This window comes from Pleurodeles waltl, chromosome 9 (assembly GCF_031143425.1).
Source record: "Pleurodeles waltl isolate 20211129_DDA chromosome 9, aPleWal1.hap1.20221129, whole genome shotgun sequence".
Taxonomy (NCBI): domain Eukaryota; kingdom Metazoa; phylum Chordata; class Amphibia; order Caudata; family Salamandridae; genus Pleurodeles; species Pleurodeles waltl.
In genome coordinates this window covers 275,549,092-275,574,195 of record NC_090448.1, presented here as the reverse complement: position 1 = coordinate 275,574,195, position 25,104 = coordinate 275,549,092, and positions in this window count along the sequence as shown.

The following is a 25,104-nucleotide window of genomic DNA, read 5'->3' as shown; positions in this document are numbered from 1 at the left end:
ACAATAAAACTGGGGGACAAGTCTTGCAATGGTCTTGTCTTGGTCCAAGAGTCCTGCCAGGAGTATATATGAGCCATCTCCAGTAGAAAGGCCCTGTAGCATTGGGGACCACCAGGGCCATTGTCCCATGCACAGGAGCCTTAGCTTCACTGTATAGGAAGATGTTCTCATAGTAAATGTGACAGCTTCCAGAGACATCACCTGCTGCTTGGGGTTTGGCCTGTCGCCTCATGCCCTCAAGTGTTGGACACTCCCTCTGTGACCTACAGAACTTCTCCTTGGCAGGACCTCCTTTCACCTGCCAATCTGCAGGTGTAGGCAGGTCTCCTATGGAAGCAGTGCCCTCCTCAGTTCATTCCGGGGTAGCCTCTACGGGCACCAATCGATCTCACTAGGGGTACACTGAGGGCATTGTTCCAGGCTCCAGCCATTCTTTACTCCCCCTCACAGGCAGTGCTGGATCTTGTGGTAGCACAGATCAAGTCAGGTAGCCCCAACATCCCCAAATGAATCCTGAGTTTGACCTCCTTCCAGGCAGAGGACTCCAGGTCATTATGTAACAAACAGTCCCCAGGCATGGCAGGGCTTACAGCAACTCTCAGAGGACCTTAACCCCTCCCCACCACTCAAATGGCAACAGGGCCACTGGATAGTGACCCTCTCTGTTGTCAGCTACAACAACATGGTGGAATTAATTGGGAATCACCTGTTCTGGAGACACCACTTGAATCCTTACAATAGTCATACTGGCACCTGTGTCCCTCAGAGCCTCAACACCTTGCCCATTGAAGGTGACCCATTGCCTCTACTTTGCAGCATTGGATGGCACATGGTTCTTAGGAACCATCTCACTGTCACCCAGGGACACGAGGGTAACCCCACTAAACTCCCCCCAATAACTGGGGCTACCTCCTCCCCCAGCAATATGCTATCCACCCCTGGATTCTTACCTCCAGTAGGAGGGTGTGCCCTTTTTGGACACTTGGGTCCCCCTTGTAGTGTCCATACTCACGGCACTCATAGCACTTGGGTATTTTGGGCTGCTGACTTTTGTCAGGGTACTTTGGTTTCCAGTGGCCAGATTTGGAATGTGAACCAGATCCTTACCCTTGCGAGTTGTTTTGGGTGCCTTTCGAGAACTTCTCCATTTTATGTCTCCCCTCTTTCTTTTCACCCTTTTGGGTGTCCCTCCACATACCTTTGAGGATACTCTTGTGCTGACCCAGATGTCCACCTCCTCAGCAAGCTCCATGGGTTCAGTCAGCTTGCTATCTACCAGGTGTTGGCGAAGCTTTGTAAAACAACTATCAAGCTTGTATTTCTTAAAAAACAAATTGTGCAGCCCATCAAAATCATTCACATTGCTGCCCTTCACCCAGCCCTTCAGTGCCTTACCAGCATAGTTTAGGAAATCTACCCAGGTTTGTGTAATTAATTTGCGACTGGCCCTGAATGTTTGTCTATACCTTTCAGGTGTCAGACCCAATTTCTTGACTAAGATGGCTTTCATAGCAGGGTAGTTGGTCTGATTCCCCACCTCTAAAGTAAGAAGGGGACCCTCCCCACCAGGGTCATGCACCACCAAAGACTACTCCCCAGCAGTCCTCTGGGTCCCTTTGTACTCTTAAAGCCACTTCATAAGCTGCTAACCACTTATCCACGTCATCCTCCATGCTGACTGTGGGCACCACATCTTTTGGAATGTGCATTTTAGACTCACTTGAAAACACTGCAGTTATGCTGCCACCATTTCCATTGCTGGACCCTACATCCAGGGCTCTTATGTCCAGCTCTCACAAACTGAGCTCATGGGCCAATTTCTTCTCCTACAGGCCAGGTTTCTCGCCTCGCAAACATACTCCAATCTGGCAAGCTCAAATCTGAGTTTCATCGTCCTGTCTGCTAGCTTCTCTTGGGACAGGTTCCTAGAAGAGACACAGCTCCCTGGTCTGGAAACCACTCTTGCTTCTGGCAAACAGTTGACCCTTTCCACAGGTGGTTCCCCTTACTCATGGGAATCAAAGATCAGGTTGTCATCCTCTTCAGAAATTTCTTGCTCCTCTTCTGGGATGTACTGCCCTACAACCCTGGGCTCTGCCTAGGCCCTTCAAGCCTGCTGTAGTTCCACCTTTAAGGTGAAACCCCTTGTACACACTTGAAAGTCCTTGCAGTAATTCTTCGGATGGTGCACAGTGTAAGATTCCACTCTAGTCAGCTCAAAAACAACTAATGCAAGTGTAGGTATGGCTTCTCCAGAGACAAACATTTAGCACAAAAATTCAAAAAGGCCAATTAGGGAGAATTGGAAAAAAAAAAAAGAAAAATGCCAATTGGTACAGTGTCAAGCAAAAATAGAAGAATAGGCCTAAGTACGGAGTTGTAGTGTACACTGAATCACTACGTGGTACTGCACAAGTCCTATCCTCATGGCTGATCACCAATGTTAGAAATTGGTTGGCAGAGGTATTTTACCCTGTCCAAGTAGGGACTACAATCCTAGTCAGGGCAAGTCAGTGACACAACATAAATTAGCCTGTGCTCACCCTCTGGTAGCTTGGCGCAAAGCAGGCAGACGTAACTTAGAAGGAAATATGAAAAGTACTTGTGCAGCACACACAATAACCATAGGAGGTACACCACAAAAAGAGACTCCACACAGATGTAGAAAAATAAAGCTTGTTTATCTGGTTAATTTAAGATTAGCAAAATGTAGATCCAATTCGTAAATGGTTAAATATTTGCTTTGCAAACTCAAAATAAAACAAGGTTGCTATCCAACAATGAGATAAAAGAGGTGGTGCCGGGGACTTCTTGGCACAAGTGTGCAATGGTTTTATAGACAATGGTACTGTCCTGGCTGCACTCCTTTCGGGGAGCAGAGGGGTGATTCGCGGGCGCCAGCGAAGCAGGTAGGAACCATGGGCGAATGGTGCAGCGGCTAGGTTGAGCAGCAGGGCCGCTCCAGTTGCAGAGACAGCACGGGCAGTGATGGCTACCGGGGCCGCTCCAGGTTATTGAAACTGCATGCAGCCAAGTTGGGCAAGGCCTCTTAGGTTGATTGAAGCAACAAGCAGCTAAGGTTCAGCAGGGTGGGTCCGGGTGTTCCCAGATGCAAGTGGTAGAGTTTGGTGAAGCCACTCGGGGGCGATTGAAGCAGTGAGATGGCAAAGGTTCAGAAGGGCTCTTCCAGGAGATAAAAGTTGCAAGCGACTGAGTTTGGCAAAGCCGCTTGGGTTGGGGTGGTGGGGGTAATTGAAGCAGTCAGCAGCAAAGGTTCAGCAGGTACCCTCCAGGTGGTCAAATCTGAAATAGTAGAGTTTGGTAAAGCTGCTCTGGAGTGATTGAAGTAAAGAGCAACAAAGGAAAGCAAAAAAACGCTCAGAGTCACTCTGGGTTTGGTGAACAAGTCTTGGGCTAGCAGGGCAGCAGATGCTGGAAGCAGTCAGTCTTGGAAGAGTGGCAATCCTGGCACAAAGCAGTCTTTACTTCAGCAGCATTTCCTTGAGTCAGGAAATCTACTGATTTTAGTGAGTCAGGGACCCAGTACTTATACTAGAAAGTGCCTTTGACAAGCACAGATCCCACTTTCAGGTCAGCCTCGGCTCCAGACTAACAGTCAAGAGTAATCAGCCCCTTTGTGATGGGTCTGGCCACTGCCCTTTCAGATCTAAGTGGTAGCCCTTTCCAACCTCCTCCTCAGAAAGATCAATCAGTATGCAGATGAATGTAGATGTGGCTGAGTATCCTGTGTTGTGGGTGTCTGAAGGAAATCCACAAGGGTAGCTTTCACCGAGCCCAAGCCGGACGTGTATTGGAGATAGGCTGTGGGCACATAGGGCAGTGAGTGCAGAGAAATGCCCACTTTCTAAAAGTGACATTTCTAAAATAGTAATAATAAATGTGACTTTACCAGTAAAGAGGATTTATTCTTACCATTCCAATGGTACTAAGCATGATACCGCTACTCCTCTCAGATCAGGAATTACAGTTTAAAAGAATTCCCAATGCTGGCCTATGAGAGGGTCAGGCCTCATAGTAATAAAAAATGACTTTGGGAGTTTTTCATTAATAGGACAGGAAAACGCAAAAGTATATGCCCTGCTTTGTGCTTACATGGCACCCTGCCCTATAGGCTGCCTACGGCCTACTTCAGGGGTGACATATGTAAGGAAAGGCGAGTTTAGGGCTTGGCAAGAAGTTTTAAAAGTCAAGTCGGGTGGCGGTGGCAGTGGCACTGCAACCACAGGCTCTGCAGTGGCAGGCCTGAGACATGTTTACAGGGTTACTTAAGTGGCACAATCAGTGCTGTAGGCCCACTAGTAGTATTCAAATTAGAGACCCTGGGTATATGGTATACCACCTTACAAGGGACTTACATATAAATTATTTATGCCAATTGTGGCTACACCAATGGTTTAGGGAAGAAGCACATGCACTTCAGCACTGGTTAGCAGTGGTAAAGTGCTCCGAGTCCTAAGGCCAACAAAAAGGTGGTCAGAAAAATAGGAGAAAAAAAGCAAAAAGTCTGGAGTAAGATCACCCTAAGGATGCCAGGTCTAAGAGACACCTTCCAAAAGCAATTCTGGAAGGCTTTTTCCTCTTTCTATGTGTGCTGCACAATGCAGAGGTTTTCTTCACAGAAATGTGAGGAAAATTTAAGTTTTTATTCAACTATTGAGGTTTGCAGGGCATTGTGGTTAAGAAAATGATGCGGGATGCATGCGAAACACACCACACTGGACTTCCCCTTATGTCTAGTTTTCAGAACTTTCTGGGTCTGGTAGATTTTTCCAGGTGGCAGCTTAGCCAAGCCCAAAACGTGCAGCCCATTGTAAATAGGATGATACTGGCAGTTAGCCAAACTCTCCTAGCCCATATGTAAAAACATCACCCAAACAAATCAAATGTCCTCTTGCTTTCCAGTGGGGTGGGATGTTTTAGTCCACAGGGGGGAAAAATGCTGCTGCAATGTTAGGGAGGAGGGTGGGGCCTGATGTTAGGATTGGAAAAAGCCACCCTATTATTTTATTAAAAATATATATTGCTGCAATGCAGTGGGCTTTCGGCCCCCCGGGGGGGGGGGCAGATAGGAGTAATTATCCCAATCTGCCATCCCACCTCCTGGGGGGACAGAAAGACAGTTTACCTTCTATTAGGGGTGGGGACATGGCTATGCTCATTCAGGGCAGCCCCATCCAGTGCTTAAAAGGTCTCTTTGGCCTTTGATACAGTTGAGTATGAGCTACTACTCTGCGTTATCAGGGCTGCAGGCATTTCTGATATAGCGTATGAATGGCTAACCTCCTTCATCTGTAATAGGACTCAAGCAGTGCATCTGACCCATTCTTAGCCCCTGAGGTCAAAGTTGACCGCGGAGTTCCTCAAGGTTCAGCTCTCTTACCTCATTTGTTCAGCATCTACATACAGCCACTGATAATGGAACTAGCCAGAAGAGTGTGCCACATTTTTTATTGTGTGAATGACTCCAGGATCTTACTATGCTTAGAGAATATGGAGACGTTTCACCTCCATTTCTAAGACTGTGTTTCATCTGCAGGTGGATGAAGACAAACTTTTCAAAGTTGAAAGCCAAAAAGACAGAAGTCGTAGTCTTCAACAGTCACCGAGTCTGGTCAGAGCTTTATTGGACTAGGCATAAAGGCCTGCCTCTACACCAAATATGGCAGCAAAAAGTTTGGGTCTAATTGTTCATAAAGTGTTCTTGACACCACAAATTAACAATGTGATCTTGAAAGGGTCATCCTTTGAATAGCAAAGAAGCTTACTCCATACCTCTCCTTACAAGCCATGAAAAGAATCACGACAGCAATGATGGTAGGGAGTCCTGACTATGTTTATCTGTATTACTAGACTGACCTAAAACGTCTCAAGATACTTCAGAACAAGACAGCCAAGTTGGAGCTCAAGGCCTATCGCAGATGACTCTTCCACTGCTAAAATAATTGCATTGGTTACCAGTAACACTGCATATTCAATTTAACGTCGGATGTTTAGTCTTCAAGGCTATTCATAACGTAGTCCCGGACATTCTCATTAAGCATGTGTTAAGATGCATCCCGACCAGGGCTCTGCCCTCACCTATGGTCAATCTACTAGTGATATCTAGGTTTGTGAAAACTAGAATAGGAGTTTGCAGGTTTTCAATTTTGGTTAAAAAGACATGGAATTCCCTCCTGGCATCTATTCAGACAATAACATCACTAGAACGTTTTTGGACAGGTGTAGAAAACCTGGCTATTTGAGAAAGCTTTGGGCTGTGAAATATAGCAACTGACAGAACATGAGTATTGCCCCCTTCTGAGGGCTAGTAGCATACCACCGTTGGATCACGGTGCGATTTATAAATGAACATAACCATAACTACTACAGACCCAAGGCTCCCATCACCCTTGCAATAAGTCCATAAAGCTTAACAAGCTAACCAAAATGAAACAAAATAAATACACGAACCCCAAAGAAAGACCCCTAATCCTATACTCAACCAAACAGTGGGCTCTCTGCTGGCACATAAGGCAACCTTTCTGAACCTGTCCCACTAGGACTTCGGTTCCTCCTCTCCCCCACCTTCCACCTGTTGCTACTCCACTGTGACCCCCCCCAACACCCTGAACCTCAGTCACATCTCCCAGCACTGCTGCCATCACTTGAAGCCGAACACTAAACGTTCTTCTGCACCATCCGCAATTTCAAATGCACCCCTCCACTTCACTCTCCCTGCATTTCACACACCAACTTTGGCAGCACCATTGTGGACTTCATGACCCTCCTGATCCTCAACTCCATTGCCTTTATCCTGCTTGGCGACCTCAAGTACTCACTGGAGGACTTCACTGATCCCAGCACAGCTAACCTCTTCAAGGACCTGTCCAAAGTCTGACTCACCCGGCGAGTGGAATACTGCTGGACACCTATTAGACTTCCTCTTCACCAGCTTCAGCAGCATCACAGTAGACAAGCCCACATTGATCACCTGGTCTGATCATGCGCTTGTCAACTTTAGCATCCTCATCTTACTCCACCGCAGAAATACCATCGCCAAATCTTCATGACTGGACTAGGACAAGCTCTCGGAAGCTCCCTATCCTGATCTTCCGATCTCCTACACTACCAGCTTCGACACAACAACAACCTCCTCAAATTCATCTCCAACTTTAACACCTGGCTCACCGTCTGGGCAAACACTCAAAGCCATTAGAACCAGACCACAAGCAATCTGGTACATGGAAGAGCTCCGGAACAGCAGCAACAACAGCACCTACAAATCCCCCCGCAGGCTCTGCCATCAGCAGATCAGAGCCATCAAACACTCAGTGCTCACCAATGCATCAAAAGCAGCACCAACAGCGCCAAGGAAGTCTTTGCTATAGTAAAAGACCTCACCTCGGCAGCAGGAACCTCCACTAGTTTAACCCCATTTCAGGACCTCTCCACCAAGCTGTCTCTATTCTTCAGCGACAAGATCACCACCACGTATGAAAACCTGGCGACCAACCAGACCTTTCCACACCAAGAGGGCCACCCTGACCACCTAGCCCACTATCACCACTCAAGAAACCGCAACACCCATACACTCCGGAGCACCCTCAAAACCATGGTCTTACCATGTCTACATCAAAGGACTAGACCCCATCTGTATAGCCCTGACCCCAATCTTGAATGACTCAACAAACACAGCCCCCACCCGTCCACCTGGAAAGACACCACAGTACTCACTCTCCTCAAGAAACACTCAGCAGACCCGGAGACAGAGAGGGCCTTCATCATCAGAGGATCGCAGACAGCGGTGACACTGAAGTCATCCTGCTTTTTGCAGCCTTCTACACCATCTCCCACCCCATTCTTATCCAATGACTGCATGCAGCTGACACCAAAGGACCCTGCACTTTGCTGGATTTCCTCCTCCCTGTCAGGCCACATCTCATCTGTAAGCCTAGCCTCTTTCACCTTGGATGCTGACATCGTCATCCTCTGTGGAGTTCACAATTATACTCATTCAGCCCCATCCTGTTTAATACTTTCATTACGCCACTTCAGGACCTCTCCACCAAGCTGTCTCTATTCTTCAGCGACAAGATCACCAGCACGTATGAAAACCTTGCGACTAACCAGACCTTTCCACTCCAAGAGTGCCACCCTGACCACCTAGCCCGCTATCACCACTCAAGAAACCACAACACCCATACACTTCAGACCACCCTCAATCCCATGGCCTTACCATGTCTACATCAAAGGACTAGACCCCATCTGTATAGCCCTCACCCCAATCTTGAATGACTCAACAAACACAACCCCCACCCGTCCACCTGGAAAGACACCACAGTACTCACTCTCCTCAAGAAACACTCAGCAGACCCGGAGACTCTAGCCAACTACCGGCCTAGCTCCCTGCTACGCTACATTGCAAAGTAATGGAAAGGTTGATAGGGAATCGCCTAGCTACCCACCTCAACAACAACCACCACCTCCTCAATACAATTCAATCCGCATTTATGCATAATCAAGGAACAGAGGGCCTTCATCGTCAGAGGATCGCAGACAGCTGTGACACTGAAGTCATCCCGCTTTTTGCAGCCTTCTACACTATCTCCCACCCCATTCTTATCCAATGACTGCATGCAGCTGACATCCAAGGACCCTGCACTTTGCTGGATTTCCTCCTTCCTGACAGGCCACATCTCATCTGTAAGCCTAGCCTCTTTCACCTTGGATGCTGACATCGTCATCCTCTGTGGAGTTCACGATTATACTCATTCAGCCCCCTCCTGTTTAATACTTTCATTACGCCACTCGCCAGCATCATTTGCACACAAGGAATCAAAATCCTATCCTACACTGACAACACCCACCTCATACTCTCCCTCTCAGATAAAATGCCAAATGCTGTTTTGCTTTACTGTTGACCGAGCCAAAATACACACACTGAAAAGAGTAAAAAAGAATCTCTGGAATGCACTTCTTAGTCTAAAGAAGACAATTATTAAATCACTCTGCAAGACTTGTGAAGGAAGTTAGTACAACCAAAAGTGCACCTTGAAAATGTGCGCAACAATAAAGTGAGAACATGTACAAAGAATCTTCAACCTATAAACAGCAAATATATACATGCAAAGATACAAATACATATATATATATATATATATATATATATATATATATATACATCAAACCAAGGCCCTTTCAGGGATAGAGTGACGCATAAATTATGCAAAAAAACAAAGGAGAACTCTGGGAAGTTCCCAATTTTAGGTGGAGAGATGCTCTAGTAAGGAGCACCCTGCAACACCAGCGACACTCTAGATTTGCTCACCTCAAATGTCTGCTTATCTAGCAAAGTCTTTAAGCATAGGATAGACAGTGTCATCCTTGCCGAGCTGTAAAACGACAAAAGCCATTTACCACTCCAGGCACAGTATTACAGCTTTGGACTGGTCAAATACCGTTCAAGCCAACCTGGAATGAATAAAGCAACCCCTGACACGTGTTTCGCTCTCATTAGAGCTCTTCAGAGGGGTATAGCTTTGTCCAGACATTTGAGGTGAGCAAATCTAGAGTGTCGCTGGTGTTGCAGGGTGCTCCTTACTAGAGCAGCTCTCCACCTAAAATTGGGAACTTCCCAGAGTTCTCCTTTGTTTTTTGCATATATATATACATATATATATATAGGCACCATTAATTGCATGTAATCGAATTGAAGCCCAGAAAATAAAGAAGCAGCATATACGGCAACTTTGGATTGCGGTTTATTCCTTCAATTTGATAAAGGAATCTGTGTTTCATATATATATATAACAAAGCAAAGCAAGAAATTAGTAAAAGTTCATCACCATGGGGCCCATTTGGTGCTTCATCTTTCTCCCACTAGCTTCAAGCTGTAGATTCTGAGATCGGCTGCGGAACAGAGAGAGGGTTTAACCCTCATGGAGTGTCAGGCGTTCGACGTTAGGCAAAAGTCTCTGAATATCCCACTGTCAATCCTGGGTCTCTTATATACCTTAAACAAGCCAGAGGGGAGAGTTCTAGAAAACCTCCCCGCTCCCCGTTATTCAAAGCTACTTCAGGTCAGCTTTGAAAGAAACACGTTGGAAAAGGCCAGGTTCCCAAGGTGTCCATCCCAAAACTAAACTGTTACCTGCTGTATCATAAACATCCTAGTACATCCTTATCTTGCTGACTGACTGACTCCTCCACGTTGTGTCCTAGCCCTTGGTGAGAAAGAACATGCAGACACTCAGAATAAAAACATGAACGAGAAAACACATTGCATAACATGTTTTGTATGGAAAAATACTTGCACCTTTAACGTAGTGGTGAAGCTAAGGCTAAGCTGAATACAAAATGGAGTCTATAACTTGTGACCGCTAATGTGATGGTGGGCAGTTAAGCCAAGTGCAAAATGTTGTGACACGGAGTCAGTGGTCAAAACACAAGTATCACTACAAATGCCCAGCCCCGTTTCTCCGCCTGCATGACCGAAATCGCCAGATGGATGAAAACTACAATAAGCTCAACAGAGACAAACAGAAGTAGTAATCTACGGCATGGACACCTCGCTCTGCGGCTCCACTTGGCAGCCTGCTGAACTCAGACCCACACACCTCCCTGCAATCCATGTAAAGAAGCTTGGAAAAGTAATTGACAATCAGTCTCTATTCCCTGATTCCACACACTCAAGATGCTGAAGTTCTTCAAATGGCTCCCTATGTCAGGACCGGAGGCTCAGATTATGCTTCTCTTTCTATGCTTTAATAGAATCAGCAGCCAATCAGAGAAGATGTTATTAAAAAGAAAACATATCCCAACATTCAAAGTATACACATCACGACCATAGAGTATGCAGTATATAAACACAAGAGGCTAACGATCTTCCTCTTTCTTTGCTGCTTCCCCAGCCAGTTAAGTGCTATTTGTTTATCTTATTGACCCGATTGTTAACTTTCTAGCACTTGCGTTCACTGCGCTTGTTATTCTTTTTCTGCACTTATTGTGGAGCGGGAGCAAACTACGAGGGCTCTTCTGTAGTTAGACTACAGTCCCTCGGGACCTAGAGCACTTGCACGCGCGTCGTTCACCTTTTTTACCGCCTGTTTCTTTTCAAAGAGTTTAAGGCGGTTTAATCGGTTGGAACGATCGCGCGCTTGTGATGTTTTCCCCAGTTTCCCCTTCTGCCTGCCTTTGTTCACCGGCTCAATGCAAGTGCTTCAGCTCTTATATTCTATTTGGCTCCCTTACGCCCTGAGACCTTTTTGATTGGCTCAGGGTTGTAAAATATGCATAGGCTTTGCCTAGAGTGCTGCAGGCTGCTCCCTCCACGTTCTATATTTGTGCACTTTAGCCTGCTGGGGTTTTTGCACTCCCCCTGACTGTAGCCTTTGGCTACCATAGAATCTGCAGTCCTTTCGACTTTTTACAGTGATTATGGCTCACTCTTATTCTTATGAGGAGGATGAATATTTTAGGGGTGACTCCCCGTCTTTTGAAGAGAATCTTGTTGGTGCCCTAGATAATTGCATGCAGCTCTCCATGAATAAGGCATTAGCAAAAGCTCTTGGCCCCCTCACTCATCATTTTGAGAGTTTTGCACGTCATAAGGCTGGTTTCCCCCCATTACTTCTTCCGAAGAAGCCCAAGCGAGTCAACCCTCTACATCTTAGGGTAAATCAAAAGCCAAAAAATAGGCAAATTCTTAAATCTTTGACAAGCTGTCTGCTTCCATTCAGAAAGAGCATGGATATAGCTCTTCTCAACAGCATGAAGCTCATGAGACAGACCAATCTTCAGATCATTTTCTTCCAAGCATTCTTCAGATTCTGACTCGGAGGCGGATCCCGGCGACCGTCCCGGCCCCAGAAAACAGAAAAAGTCAGATATGTCTAAGAGCCCCGTACCTAAGGTCCCTCAAGTATTGACCTTTAACCCTGAAGACATTGTCCATCCTCGCTCTTCGAGCTGGACTCCTCCCCCGGAGGTAGCATCTTACATTCAGGAACACATCAATGCAGGATTTGACAAGGATGTGAGGGTCAGAATGCCCTAGACGGTAAGGTCACTGACACCCCTGATATTGACCCCACGATGGTCACATTTATGATAAAATGGGCCAAGGATCCAAAGAAGAGCCTTGACTGTGCTTGGAGGTCCTGCCAATATAAGCTACTTGATCTCTCTGGACCCCTTGCTAAGATCTTATAATTGGCACATTTGGCTAAGGATTCTAACACTCCGATCGACCCAGATGTCCTAGTGGGTTGAGCTCAGGGAGCCATTTGCCACCTGGGTAATGCCAATGTGGCAATCTCTAACGAGAGAAGGCGCTCTCTTTTGATGCGCATTGATCCCTAGCTGAACGAACTCGCTACTTCAGAAGTGGGTCAGGTGGCTCAGGGCCTCCTCTTTGGAGCCCCTTTCATTAAAGATCTCTCTAAGTTCGCAGCTACCTTCAATTCTATGGACAAAGCTCAGTTATCCTTAAAGAAAGTATTCAGAGAAACTCTTTTTCCGAGGGCCGGATGTTTGCGGGGTTGCTTGTCAGGCCGTAACTATTTTCAAGGCCCCAGACGTGAATCCTTTGCCTGTGGATGTGGGTATAACAGAGATCAGCAAGAGGACTCTACTTTCTACCCCTCGCGTCCCCATGGAGGTAGAGCTCATTACCGGAAGAATTACTACAAAGGACAACAAGGTACCTCCCAAGACTCCTCCAATTCAGACGAGACTCATTCCTTTCTCAGAGGTGATTCTTGGGGGCGGAGTTCAGACATGTCTTATAGAATGGCAAACATTGACCAAAGACCCATGGGTGTTAGAGACCATTCAAGGTTTCAAGTTGGAGTTTTATCAAGTCCCTCACCAACAGTCCCTTCCCCCATACCCATTTTTCCCGTCACGACCAAGAGATCATAGGTTTAGAGGTTCAGGCTGTCCTGCAAAAAGGAGCTATCTGCCAATATGTTCCCCATCCAAAGGGCTTTATCAGACCCATCTTTCAGGCAGACAAGAAAGGCGGGGGATCAAGGTTAGTTCTCAATCTCAAAGAATTCAATGCCTGGATAGTCTACAGGCATTTCAAAATGGAGAGAGTTAATCTTCTAAGAGATATCCTTCAAGAAGGGGATTGGTTGTTACGACTGGATTTAAAAGATGCATATCTGAGCATTCCAATATTTCCCCCTCATCGCCGTTTTCTTAAATTTTTTTGGCTAGGCCAATGTTTCGAGTTTCAGGTCCTTCCCTTTGGGCTTTCTTCCGCTCCTTGGTGCTTTACCAAGGTGATGAGACCAGTGGTAGAGTCTCTTCGCGCCCATGGGGTGCAATCTGATCATTATGGCTCAAGACCGTTTAGTCCTGCAAAATCACTTGGCGTGGACAATCCTCCTTCTTCAGAGCATGGGTTTCTTGATCAACCAACCCAAATCTTGTCTACTTCCATCCCAATGGATAGATTTCTTGGATTTCCGGATAAACTCGGTGAAGACCCAATTGATTCATCCCCCTCAGAGGGTTTGTAATATAAAGAAGGAATTGCGGCTTCTTTTGTCCAAACAGAGGGTGTCCGTGAGGAGCTTAGCCCGGATGGTAGGGCTTTTGTCTTCCTCGATTCAGGCTATCTTCCCAGGGTCCCCTTCACTACGGAGCCCTTCAGCGTCTCAAGATATCTCTTCTGCAGAAGGGCCTGTCATACTCGGACAAGGTACCTCTCTCAGCGGAGGCCCGATCGGACATAGCATAGTGGATAGATCATATGGAGGCCTGGAACGGTCGAGCGATATTCTGGAATCGGATGCCAGCAGATGGGGCTGGGGAGCTTGTTGCGGGTCTTTGACCACGGGAGGTCAGTGGTCGAACTTCACCTCCACATCAATTGCCTGGAGCTTCTAGACGGTTCCTTTGCGATCCAAAGCTTATCACCCCAAGATCGGATTGTTGCATTCTTTTGAGAATGGACAACATCTCAGCGGTCAAGTATGTGAACAAACTGGGTGGTAAGAAATCTCAGACCCTCGCTCGGATCGCCAAGGAGTTCTGGCAATTTTGCCTTCAACATCGCATCTCACTAATTGCGGGATACCTGCCAGGGGTGAACAATGCAGTAGCGGACTGGAATTCCAGATTCCTTCAAGATGGCAGCGATTGGAAGCTCCTCCCAGAAGTGTTTTATTATCTGAACCAGAGCTGGGGTCCATTCTCGATAGATCTGTTTGCCTCAAGACTGAATCGCCAGCTCCCCCTCTTCTTCAGTTGGAGACCGGATCCCAAAGTGGTGGCCACGGATGCCTTCCTTCAGGACTGGTTCTTTCATCAGGGATATGCCTTTCCCCCGTTCAGCATGATTCCTCGTGTCTTGACTCAGGTTCGCCGCCAGAGAATAGAGATTGGTCTAGTGATCTCTTCTTTGGAGAGCTCAAGCCTGGCTCCCTCTAGCTCTGGAGTTGTTGTGCGACTACCCCCTTCTGATCCCTTTGCAGTACAATCTATTGCTGGACCCTCTCGGGAATCCTCATCCTTTAATTGTGACAGGCAAATTGCAGCTGGTGGTGTGGAAAATTTCCAGCAACAATGGCTCCTGCCAGGCATTTCTGAACAGGCTTCAAGCTAAATTCATTAGGCCATTTCTTCCAGCACACATAAACGTTATGCCTCTGCTTGGAAGTGATGGGTTTATTGGTGTGCGGAACAGGATTCAGATCCCTTTAGTGCTGATGTCATTCTCGTAGTTAATTTTCTAGCACCGTTAGCAGCTTCTTGTTTGGCCTACAGATTTGTAAATAATTATAGGTCTTCTATATCTGCCGGGCATATTGCAGTCTCAGGTAAGCCGGTTGCTGAACACTTTGTTGTTTGCAAGTTGATGAGAGGCATCCGCCTTTCCAAACCTCCCCTGCCTCGTTGCTCGTCTCTTTGGGACATTAATGTGGTGCTTTCTTTTCTTTCCTCCGGGCCAGATAACAGGTTCCTGTCACGTAAGCAACTTTCTGCTAAACTTACCCTGCTCTTGTGTCTCATCTCCTGCAAAAGAGTGTCAGATGTTAGAGCACTGGACCTGGCAGGAAGGATTTTTTCTCCTAATGGAGTTTCTTTTTCTATCTCCAGACGCACTAAGACGGGCACTTCTTCAATATCCTACCCAGCTTTTCCTCACAATTCTAAGTTGTGTGTAGTTCAGTGCTTAAAAGCTTAGAGGAAGATACGGATGAGTTCAGGAGACCCTAGTGGAGAACTTTTAATTGCTCTTCAGAAACCTTTCAATCCAGTCTCGTCGGCTACTTTGGCCAGATGGATTATATGGCCCCTTTCTGAAGCAGGAACTGATGTCTCCATTTTCGGGGCACTTTCAGTTCGCGGGGCTATAGCCTCAAAATCCTTTAACTTGGGAGTGAGATTGGAGGATATTATGAGAGCAGCAGACTGGTCCTCGGAGTCAACATTTAAGGCCTTTTATTACAAGCCCATATTGGATATCGCATCTGTGGTGGTAAATCAGCTTTGAACTAGCATAATCTGACCCTCTGGTCCTGACATAGAATAAAACATTTTCGAGCGTCAAGAATTTTCAGTTCTATTAAGAACACTGAGGCGAGGATTATCCCTCCCTGATTGCAGCAATAAGACATAATTTTACGAGTTAAGTATCTTGATCTATATTTTACTGTCTTATTGTATTACCCACCTAGTTAATATGTCATTTTAAGCATGATTGCTGACCTTATGTTTCTTGCTGTGTTCTATGACTGGTTATATTTATTTTTTCCTAGGGTTCGACCAGAAATAATGCTAGTACTAGCATCCAGTGGATTTCTTTGGCTGTATTTCCTCTTCTGGAATGCCGTTCTCTTTATGAACTTTTGGACCTTTTGAGACTTTTCCTGGTTTGGATTGTTCATTTGTAGACTTTCCTTATTGACTCCTTTTGGTTGAGCCGTTCGCAAAGAGGAAGATCGTTAGCCTCTTGTGTTTATATACTGCATACTCTATGGTTGTGATGTGTATACTTTGAATGTTGGGATATGTTTTCTTTTTAATAACATCTTCTCTGATTGGATGCTGATTCTATTAAAGCGTAGAAAGAGAAGCATAATCCTCGCCTCCATGTCCTTAACAGAATTGAAAATTCTTGATGCGAAAGCTCGAACATTTTTTATTAACACTCGCAAAACAGTCACCCAGGCCCTCATCTACAGAAAACTGGACTAGGGCAACACACTCTGCCGGAATCATCACACAACGGACCAGAAGACTCAAGACGTACAAAACTCATTGGCCATGCTGACAATTAACCTCCTCACTCACATCACCCCTCACCTAAAAGAGCTCCTCTGGAACAAACTATAAATGAGCCCTCTTCAGGCTCATCACCACGGTGCCTTACTCAACCTTGGCCCCACAAACCTCAACCATGGCGCAAAAACTTTCACCAATTTACCAAACACCTCCTCTCAGCCAGGCTCCTCGTGCACATGAGCAGAACTTTATCTGGCAATTGTGCCTTCTCCTACCTCTCCCATGAAGCCTGGAACTACCTGCTCATCAGATCCGCCTCCTCAGGGCTTGAATTCTGCAAGAAACGGAAGGACTGGCTCTTCACCTAGCCTGTTCACAGCTCCTGCTTCAGTACCGAGATACCCTCCCGAGTGAGTTGTGCTCTGTACAAATACACATAGCATTTATGAGCCCTAAAAAACATTAATACCACTGTTTACATCACATCCCTGAGCCCTTAAAACTCCTTACTACCTTATACTGAAACCATCATTGAGCTCTTTAAGATCCACTGCAACTAATCCCTGAGCCCTAAAAAAACTCATATTACCCCTATACTCACCACGAAACCCCTTACTTTCCTTTCACATATCTATACTTACCATTGTAATGTAATGACTTGCGATGTAAAGTAACACATCCCAACTGTAAAACTTACATCAATATAAAAGCATTGAGGTAATGGTTCCATGATGTAATGACTGAAGTAACTGTAGCACACCTTTGCACATTAAAGGCTCTCTTGGGGTTCTCATTTGTCGTATCTAATAGTTTTACAGCTCAGACGTTTGATGTGTTTGTGTGGGGTCTTCTGGATTCAACACCACAGACAACGTGTAGCATATATGGCCCTAATTTTGATAAACCACCTTTTTTGCACCTCTGATTTGCAGATATGTCACATGCATCATAATGGGGTAGTTTCAATTTAACTTTCAGTAGCTCCCATGATTGATCCAACTTGGCCTGAGAATTGTCCCAATCTGTTGTGCTGTTATTAAAGGATTTAGCTTGATATTCACAATATTGCGACTTATGCATGATCATTCCACATGCCAGTATATGTTTTAATTTCTGGCTAATGATTTAGCACCCTGTATGAATTATTTTCTTTAGCCTATTAAAGTCTCCAGAATGGTGATATGCCACAAGACACTACTGGGCATGCTCTTTGACTAAATTATTCTTTGAGGAGGCTCCACGGTGCGTTTGCCTTCATTTCATTTTACATTGTCCGCACTACCTGATCTGTCCTTCGGCACTAGTGTGTGGACAGCATTCAGCAGTTCTTTAAAATCTTTGAAGCTATTTGTAGCCACTGTCTGAAAGGTCAGGAAGACTTACCTTGCGTGAAATTTCAAAGATATTTTTAATAGATCTGACAAAGATTAAAATTGCACTCCGATTCCTTGAGTAGGAGGATGATGGTCCCTACAATTTCCAGCTCCTGTAGACGATCAGGAAGCTCCTTCAATTGGCACAGATTTGCTCATAAATATGCACAGGGCAACAATCTGCACCAGGTTTTAGCAATACTCTGTAAAAAAAAAAAAAAAAATGAGGTAGATGACCAAATGAAGTGGTTCTTTCACCACATGGTGAGGACGTCAGGGAGAGTGACACCATTTGTCATGAATTTTCTCAGTGCAAGGGCGCCTGCTTTGTCACTCAGTAGCCTCAAGTGCGCCAGTGCAAGGAGAGAGCAGAAGTGGGCCATATCTTAGTAAATGTGGCACATTTCTGCTCTTTCTTTCAATGCAACTTTACCTGCTGTTATCCGTTTCCTGAAACATTAGTAAATATCTCTCCTGTATCTAAGCTTTTTTTGCTATGGATGAAGAGTCCTTCACCAATGGCTCAATATCACCCAAGGTATTTACATATTATGTGGCATTTGTGTAGTTGAAACCTAGCGCGGCAGCTGAGATTTGGGGGGAGAAGTGTTCAATTACTGCATTGAGATGTAATGTTCTTTGAAGAAGCGTCTTCAAATTTTTCTAATCTGGAGCAGCATTAGGGCGGTCCTGATGGATTCAGATATGTTGTTCCTGGGGGTATAAATGAAGAAGTCCTGCTACTTTGTTTTTTGTTCTTTTTTTACACTTTTTTGTCTCCAGTCTGGATAGCCATCAGGGATGGTGAGCTTGACTACAAGATAAGCAGGGGTGCTAGTTGTGATGGCTTTGTAAATGATGCTTCTGGTTATAAAGATGGTGTAGGCATGTAAGAGAAGCCAATGTAGTTCCATCAGGATGGAGTGAAGTAAATACATTTCTTCAAGCCCTGCGTAACACATTCTGTGGCATATAGGATGCCATTAAAGGTTGCCAGTGTAGAATCTCAGAGGCCATGAAGCAGGGTTTTACCACAATCAAAATTCAAGAGAGCTTGAACAGCAATTCTTACCTTTTTTTTTTTCTTTTTTTTTTAGCAATGTATTGCTGTAATGTGAGGTCGGTGTCCAGGGTAAACCCTAGGCATGTCAAGTCAAGTTTCATGTCATTGTGCTAAGTTTGTACGATTTCCTGCTTGCTGTTCTTGGCAAATAACAGGGATTATCTAGGTGGGGTTGAGTTTCAGACAGTCAAAGGACACCTACGTCTGGATCAGGAGAAGGCAGTGTATGATGAGTTGGATGTCTGGATGGAGGAGCCTTTCAAGAAGAGTTGTATTGACATATTGGTGAATTTTAGAGCTGGTACCTGCAAGTAGAGCCCAAAAGGCCTTCATGAAGAGGCAGAAGCTCCTTGGAAGATCCCACAGGTAATCCTTTGGGACCTGGAGGTGTCCTTGTATAGAAACTGGCTGAAAGGGAAGGAGGAGAATCACTGAAGGACATTCAGGACTCCATGGTGTGGGAAGGAGGGTGGCACGCCAGACAGTGCTGAAGGCAAAGGAGGTCCAACAAAATCAGGAGACGGACATCTTCATCTGTGGTCAGTAAGTCAGTCTGAGTGCTACACTCATTTTGAGGGAAAGATTTTGCCGAAACCAGGCACATAAAAAAAAAAAAGCTTATTGCACTATATAGATGTTGACTGTAAAATATTTCTTTTCCTCAAATCCAGAACTGGAACAGGAGATTGTTTTACAAACCTTATTGCTAATTCAGTCAACATTTGTTTCTATTTGTAAACACCAGCACACTTTTTGTTAACACGTGTCACAAAGTATTTTCAATTTGCCGTTTTATAGAGCACTTACAGTATGTGTTTGTGTATATTCATTAATACAATAACAGTGAATAAATGACTGTTCTTTTGCTACACACCAGTAATTTATTTCTTTATAAAAGTAATGCTACCTCCTCGGAGGGAATCATTGTTTTCTATAACCTATTGAAAAAAGAAGTTCTCGGTTGGCCAAGACTTATTTCAGAGTGAGTGTGATGGAACTGAGGTTCAGTACACCTATCGATCAAAGCGGTCAACATTTTTATCTTCTAACTTCTTCTTTTGTCTGTAAGTCAGAGTCCGCCGGCAGAGTAGAGTCCAAAACTAAAGCTAGCAAGGGACATTCAAATTGATATTTGTGGTTGTTGAGCTCCTGCTAAAGCAGTCTTTTGGCACCAGAGCTCAGAGCAGGACTGGCTCCATTCTGTAGCTCAGTAAATTAGACCTCAGATTTATTAATACTGCCCTATGCTTGCATTACGTTTGTAACACAAACCAGGGCAAATTATTGTAGTAGTATTTACTTATCAACACAAATTTGCATGGGAAAGTTGGCCAAGGTAAGGCAAAATAGGGCTGTTCCCTGGGTGGTTCATGGGCGGTCCCCTGCCACCACCTATGGTTACTGACACAAATCTCTATGTATTAACCTACGTAGATAGGAATTTATGCTAAACAAACCCCCCAAAAATGACACCTCCTTGATGCAGGTGTAAGAGTGAAGCAAGTTTTAAAACTTTACATTTTTTTCCAACATGGAATGTATGCTACACTGTACAGCACAAATACAATATGGGAAAGGTTTTAAAAAATAGCTTTTGTACTGGGAGGTTCAAAACCTACGACTGAAAGAATGCACACACACCCTTGCACTGTGGTGAAAGGATGTGTGCATTGGCATATGGCATCAGCGCAGGGAGAGGAAAACCGCCATATTATCCTAGTATAAAGTTCTGCGCTCTCCCCTGCACACAACGCAGCAAGTTTGGTTGCTACGCTGCATGGAATATTTTTCTTGCCAAGCAAGGTATAAAACTCCCTGGGCATGCCAGAGAACCTTGTTCCAGTCTTCTGGAGGAGGAAAAATCACCACATCTCAGTTTTCTCCGGCTGCTGAAAATATTCCTCCTGGTCACTCCTGCAGTCTGCAGGTACTCAGGACAGGCTTCTATGAATCAAGTCTATCTCCATCCTGATCTCCTGTAGAGTCCTGTCCTAAATGGTCAACTGGGCCTTCTTGGAGTCAGGGGCTTTCTTGCTTTGTGTGCCCTAAAGTAGGCAAAAAGGTCACCCAACTGACACATGGAAAGCAGTTCCAGGCCACAGGTGCCAGCAAGTATTAAGAGTTCTTGAACCTTCTTTCTTTCAGATTAGTTTGAAGATTAGTATCCCCCAGTCCAAAATGTTTCCCAGGAATTTGTACTGAGATGCCAGTCAATCCTATCTACTTTCTCACACTATGCCCATCTCCTTTTGCAGCAATTCCTCTTTGCTTTACTTTAAACCTTCCCAGAAGCCCTGAATCCAAGGTGGTTAAACCCTTCTTTCAAGAAGAGGCTCTCTAGCTCCCCTTATTTCTATTGGTTAACCACCACTCTGCCAGGGTCAAAACTCGTTCACCACCCTAAAGGTCTAGGAGGACACTGGAAATGAATGGAAGCAGGCTGTTTCAGCACCATGTGGCATCTCTAACTCATACTATGTAGTATGTGACTTTGGGGTTGGGATCTTAGTGGCTGGAATATTAGTCTGGATTGTAGGATATTAATTAATTTTCTAAAGCGCACAAATACCAATGGTGCCTTGGTGCTAATGTTGAAAGAAATGACTACAAAATAATTCACAAGACTGTAGCCTATTATTACGTGTTAACGAGATAAACAAGAAAAAAACTAGATTTAAGTTCTTTTCTGAATCTGAGCAGATTGGGTTGACTTCTCAGATATTCAAGATGGTTATTCCACAATTTAGCTGTGAAGTAAAAGAAGCTCCTGCCACCCCATTTCTTACTTTTGATACTGCAGACCTTCAATGTTCGGGAATTGGTTGAGCATAACACCATGCTTGGATAGTACCATATAAGGTTCTTTTTCAAATATCCAGGGGCATTACCATACAGAGCTTTAAGCAAGACATAATGGTTAAAACTTAAATCTATTCTTTCCTGAAAGCCAGTGAAGTTCCTGAAGAGTCTCTGTCACAGACTTGAATTCTGGGATTCTTTTTATAAGTCTCGCTGCTGCATTTGGCAAAACTTGACATTTTTTCAATGAACGTTGACGAATACCAAGATAAAGGGCATTGCAGAAGTCAAGACTAGATAACACCAAAGCAGTGACAAGCAAAGTCAAAAGTAACAAAAGCAAGGATCTTCCAGATTGTACGTAGAAGAAAGAAGCAGGAAGAAGTGAATTTATCTGTGCCATGAAAGATAGGCTGGAGTCGAAACTGACACTCAAATTTTTAACTGACGGTGCCAGATTAGGAGGTGAACCAAATGTCTGAGGCTGGCAGGCCTGATCCCAGATGACCGGATTTTTCCCCAAGGAGGACAGAATTGAGCATAAGGCTCATACTGTTCATCCAAAGTTCAGTAGCAAGCATACAGCCCTTATAGCGATATGCCATTGTGTTGGTATCATTCGAGATAGCCACCACGATTTGGAGGTCGCCTGCATAGGCGACTGGTGCAAAACCAAAAGACCGGATTAACTTTGTGAGGGGAGCTACATAGATAGTGAACAACGTGGTGCTCATAGATTAGCCCAGAGGAACCCCTCATAGCAGTGTGAAAGGCTTGGAAACCAGGTCCCCCAGGCTACAGTTGCACTCTGTGCATAAGAAATGACCACAGCAACTCTAGGGCTTAGCCTCTGATTCCAATTTGCCCCAGGCAGTCAGTTAAACCCTCGTGACTGACCAGGTCCAAGGCTGTCGAAAAATCAAACAAAATAACTGCAACCTTCCCTTGACTGCCTAGGGCCCTTCTCAGCTCTTTTTAGGCCACAACTAACACAGACGCAGTACTATGATTAGGTCTAAAAACCAATCTGTGCCGAGTCTAAAATATCCTTCTCTAAAATTTTGAAAAGTGCTGTATTTAGGTGTTTTTCAAGGACCTTAGCTGGAAAAGGGAGCCTGGAAATAGGGTGTAATTCCTATATATCCAATGGTTGTTTCTTTAACAGTTAAAGAATTGAGGCTACTTTCCATTCTATAGGAAAGCGTCCAGACTCCAAAACAGTTGAAAACCAAACTGAGGGGGGTGCGATTACCTCAATAATCTTGCAGACTATTTTCAGGTGAGAAGGATCAAGGAAGATGTGAATTTAGTTTGGCCTAAAGGTTCTGCTACTCTATCTTTCCTAAAGGAATCTTATCCAGAATCCCATTATCTGGGGCTGGGCTATTGGGATCTTTAGGCAGAGGGACAGATCTAACATTGGTGTTCAAAAATGACCATAGATTTCTTCCACCTTATTCTTAAAGAAATCCGCAAGTTGGTTGCAGAATATATGGTAGGGAACCACAGTATGGGTAGGAGATAGGCTAGAAAGAATCTCAACTGTGCCACTTCTGCCTTAGAGAGGACAAAGACTGGACTTTGTGGTGTTTTCCTGCTTAAGTGTCTCCAAGGGCTTGGACTGAGCTTGCCCCCGTGTTTTGAAGTCTCAGGGCCATCGAAGACTTCCTCTGTCAGCTCCTGGACTATTTTGCTGAGACTACTACCATGCCATGTGGCACACTATCCAGCTCCTGGGCCCTTGAAAGGAGAAGCTGGTGGCACCAAGACTGAAATCCAGACACAGGAGCCGAGCAGTAGAAAAATTGATGCAGCATCTGCTCGGTCACTGAAAAATCGATGCATCACCTGCATCACGGCTGGGAAATTGATGCAACACCTGCTTGCGGATACCAAAATTGACTCATCACCCACGCAGCGCGACTCTTCACCATCGTGCATCAGGATTTTGCACGCATTGTCACTGGGTGTCAAAATCAACATCAACCTGTGCTGACCCAAGGTTGTCCGTCCGGAAATCGATGCATCGCTCTTCTGCAGGAGAGAAAAACAACGCATCACCTACCCAACTGGAGAAGAATCAGCGCACGGCCTCACTTGTGAATCAGGAATTCAGGCATCGCTTACTTTTCCAACAGACACTCGCCTGTGCAGCTTTATTTTTGTCACATACCACATACTTTGTGTAAAAACACCAAATCCATTGATTCACTTTAAAACTTCAGAACTTTGTGTATGTTGGATTTTTGTCCTTTTGGTCTTGTTTGATTTAGATGATTTTAGTGTTTTCGCTATATTACTGTGTGTTGGTACAAATACTTTACACATTGCTTCGGAGATTAGTAACGGCTTTTGCCAAGCTACTAAGGGGGTGAGAGCAGGGGTTGTCCTAGGAGTGTAACTCCCTTACCCAGACTAGAGTGAGAGTCCCTGCTCGGACTTAGTGCAAAGTGACTGCTTGAGATACAGTGATTGGTGTACACTACTGTTTTCAGTGCAGACTATTAGGTGACCACATACTACTTGTTTTTGTTTCTGTGGATTTTTTCTGCTTCCTTTTCTGTTTTGTTTTTTCCCCCTTGGGATCTCTCTGCCTTTTTGGATCTCTTAAATCTTTATTGAACCACACCCACAAGCATGTCTCAATCTGGGGATGCACCAGCTTTTGCTACAAAAGTTGGGTTTGAGAAACTGGAGGAGTATACAGTGGCTCAGCTTAAACAACTTTGCAAAGAACTTTCCTGCCCAATCAAAAGCTCCGCTAGGAAGGAGGAGCTGCAGAAGGCACAGAGGGCCTGATTGGCAGCTGAGGAGGCACACAGAGGAGGAGAATGTGGATGAGGATGTGCAGAGCATACATGATGTTGTGAAGGGTAACCCTGACCTGCTGGGGCGGGGGAGGGCCTCCAGGGTAGGCAGTAATGTTTCTTCCAAATCAGTTGCAGGACAGACACGCAGAGAGAATGCACCAATTTGAGTTCAAAAAGATTGAAATGGAAATGGAAGAGAAAAGATTAGCCATGGAAGAGAAAAAAGATGCATATGGCTCATGAGTTAAGTTTGAGAGAGCTGATCCAAAGGAGCCAGTCCAGCAGAGATGGTAGAAGCAATACCACATTTCAGCCTGAAAGGAGGGTACACATCCCAAAAGTATTAGTGAAGGATTACAAAAGGGATGATGACATATACATGTGGTTTAAGGGGTACAAGTCAGCTCTCCACATGAACGAGGTCCCTGAGGTATACTGGGGTGTGTGTCTGTGATAGCACTTGGAGGTAGAGTTGAGGGACACCCTGACATCCTTAGGGGATTCTCAGGGACTCACCTATTCTATCATGAAAGACGCCCCACTCACTAGGTATGGTCTCACCCCTGAGCAGTACAAGGAAAAGTTTAGATCCTGTGAGAAAAAGGAATCCCAAACTTGGTTGGAATGTGTAGATTCTTTCCGCAGGTCACTGGATGGTTGAGTGAAGGGCAGTAAGGAAACAACTTCTAAGGGGCTGTACAATTTGATTGCATGGGAGCACTTGGGCATATTTGTTTTCCAGACCTGGGCCAGCACAGCACCTATTTGACAGCAATTTGAGTGACCCCAGGAAGCTTGCCCAGGAAGCGGACCGGTGGGGGTG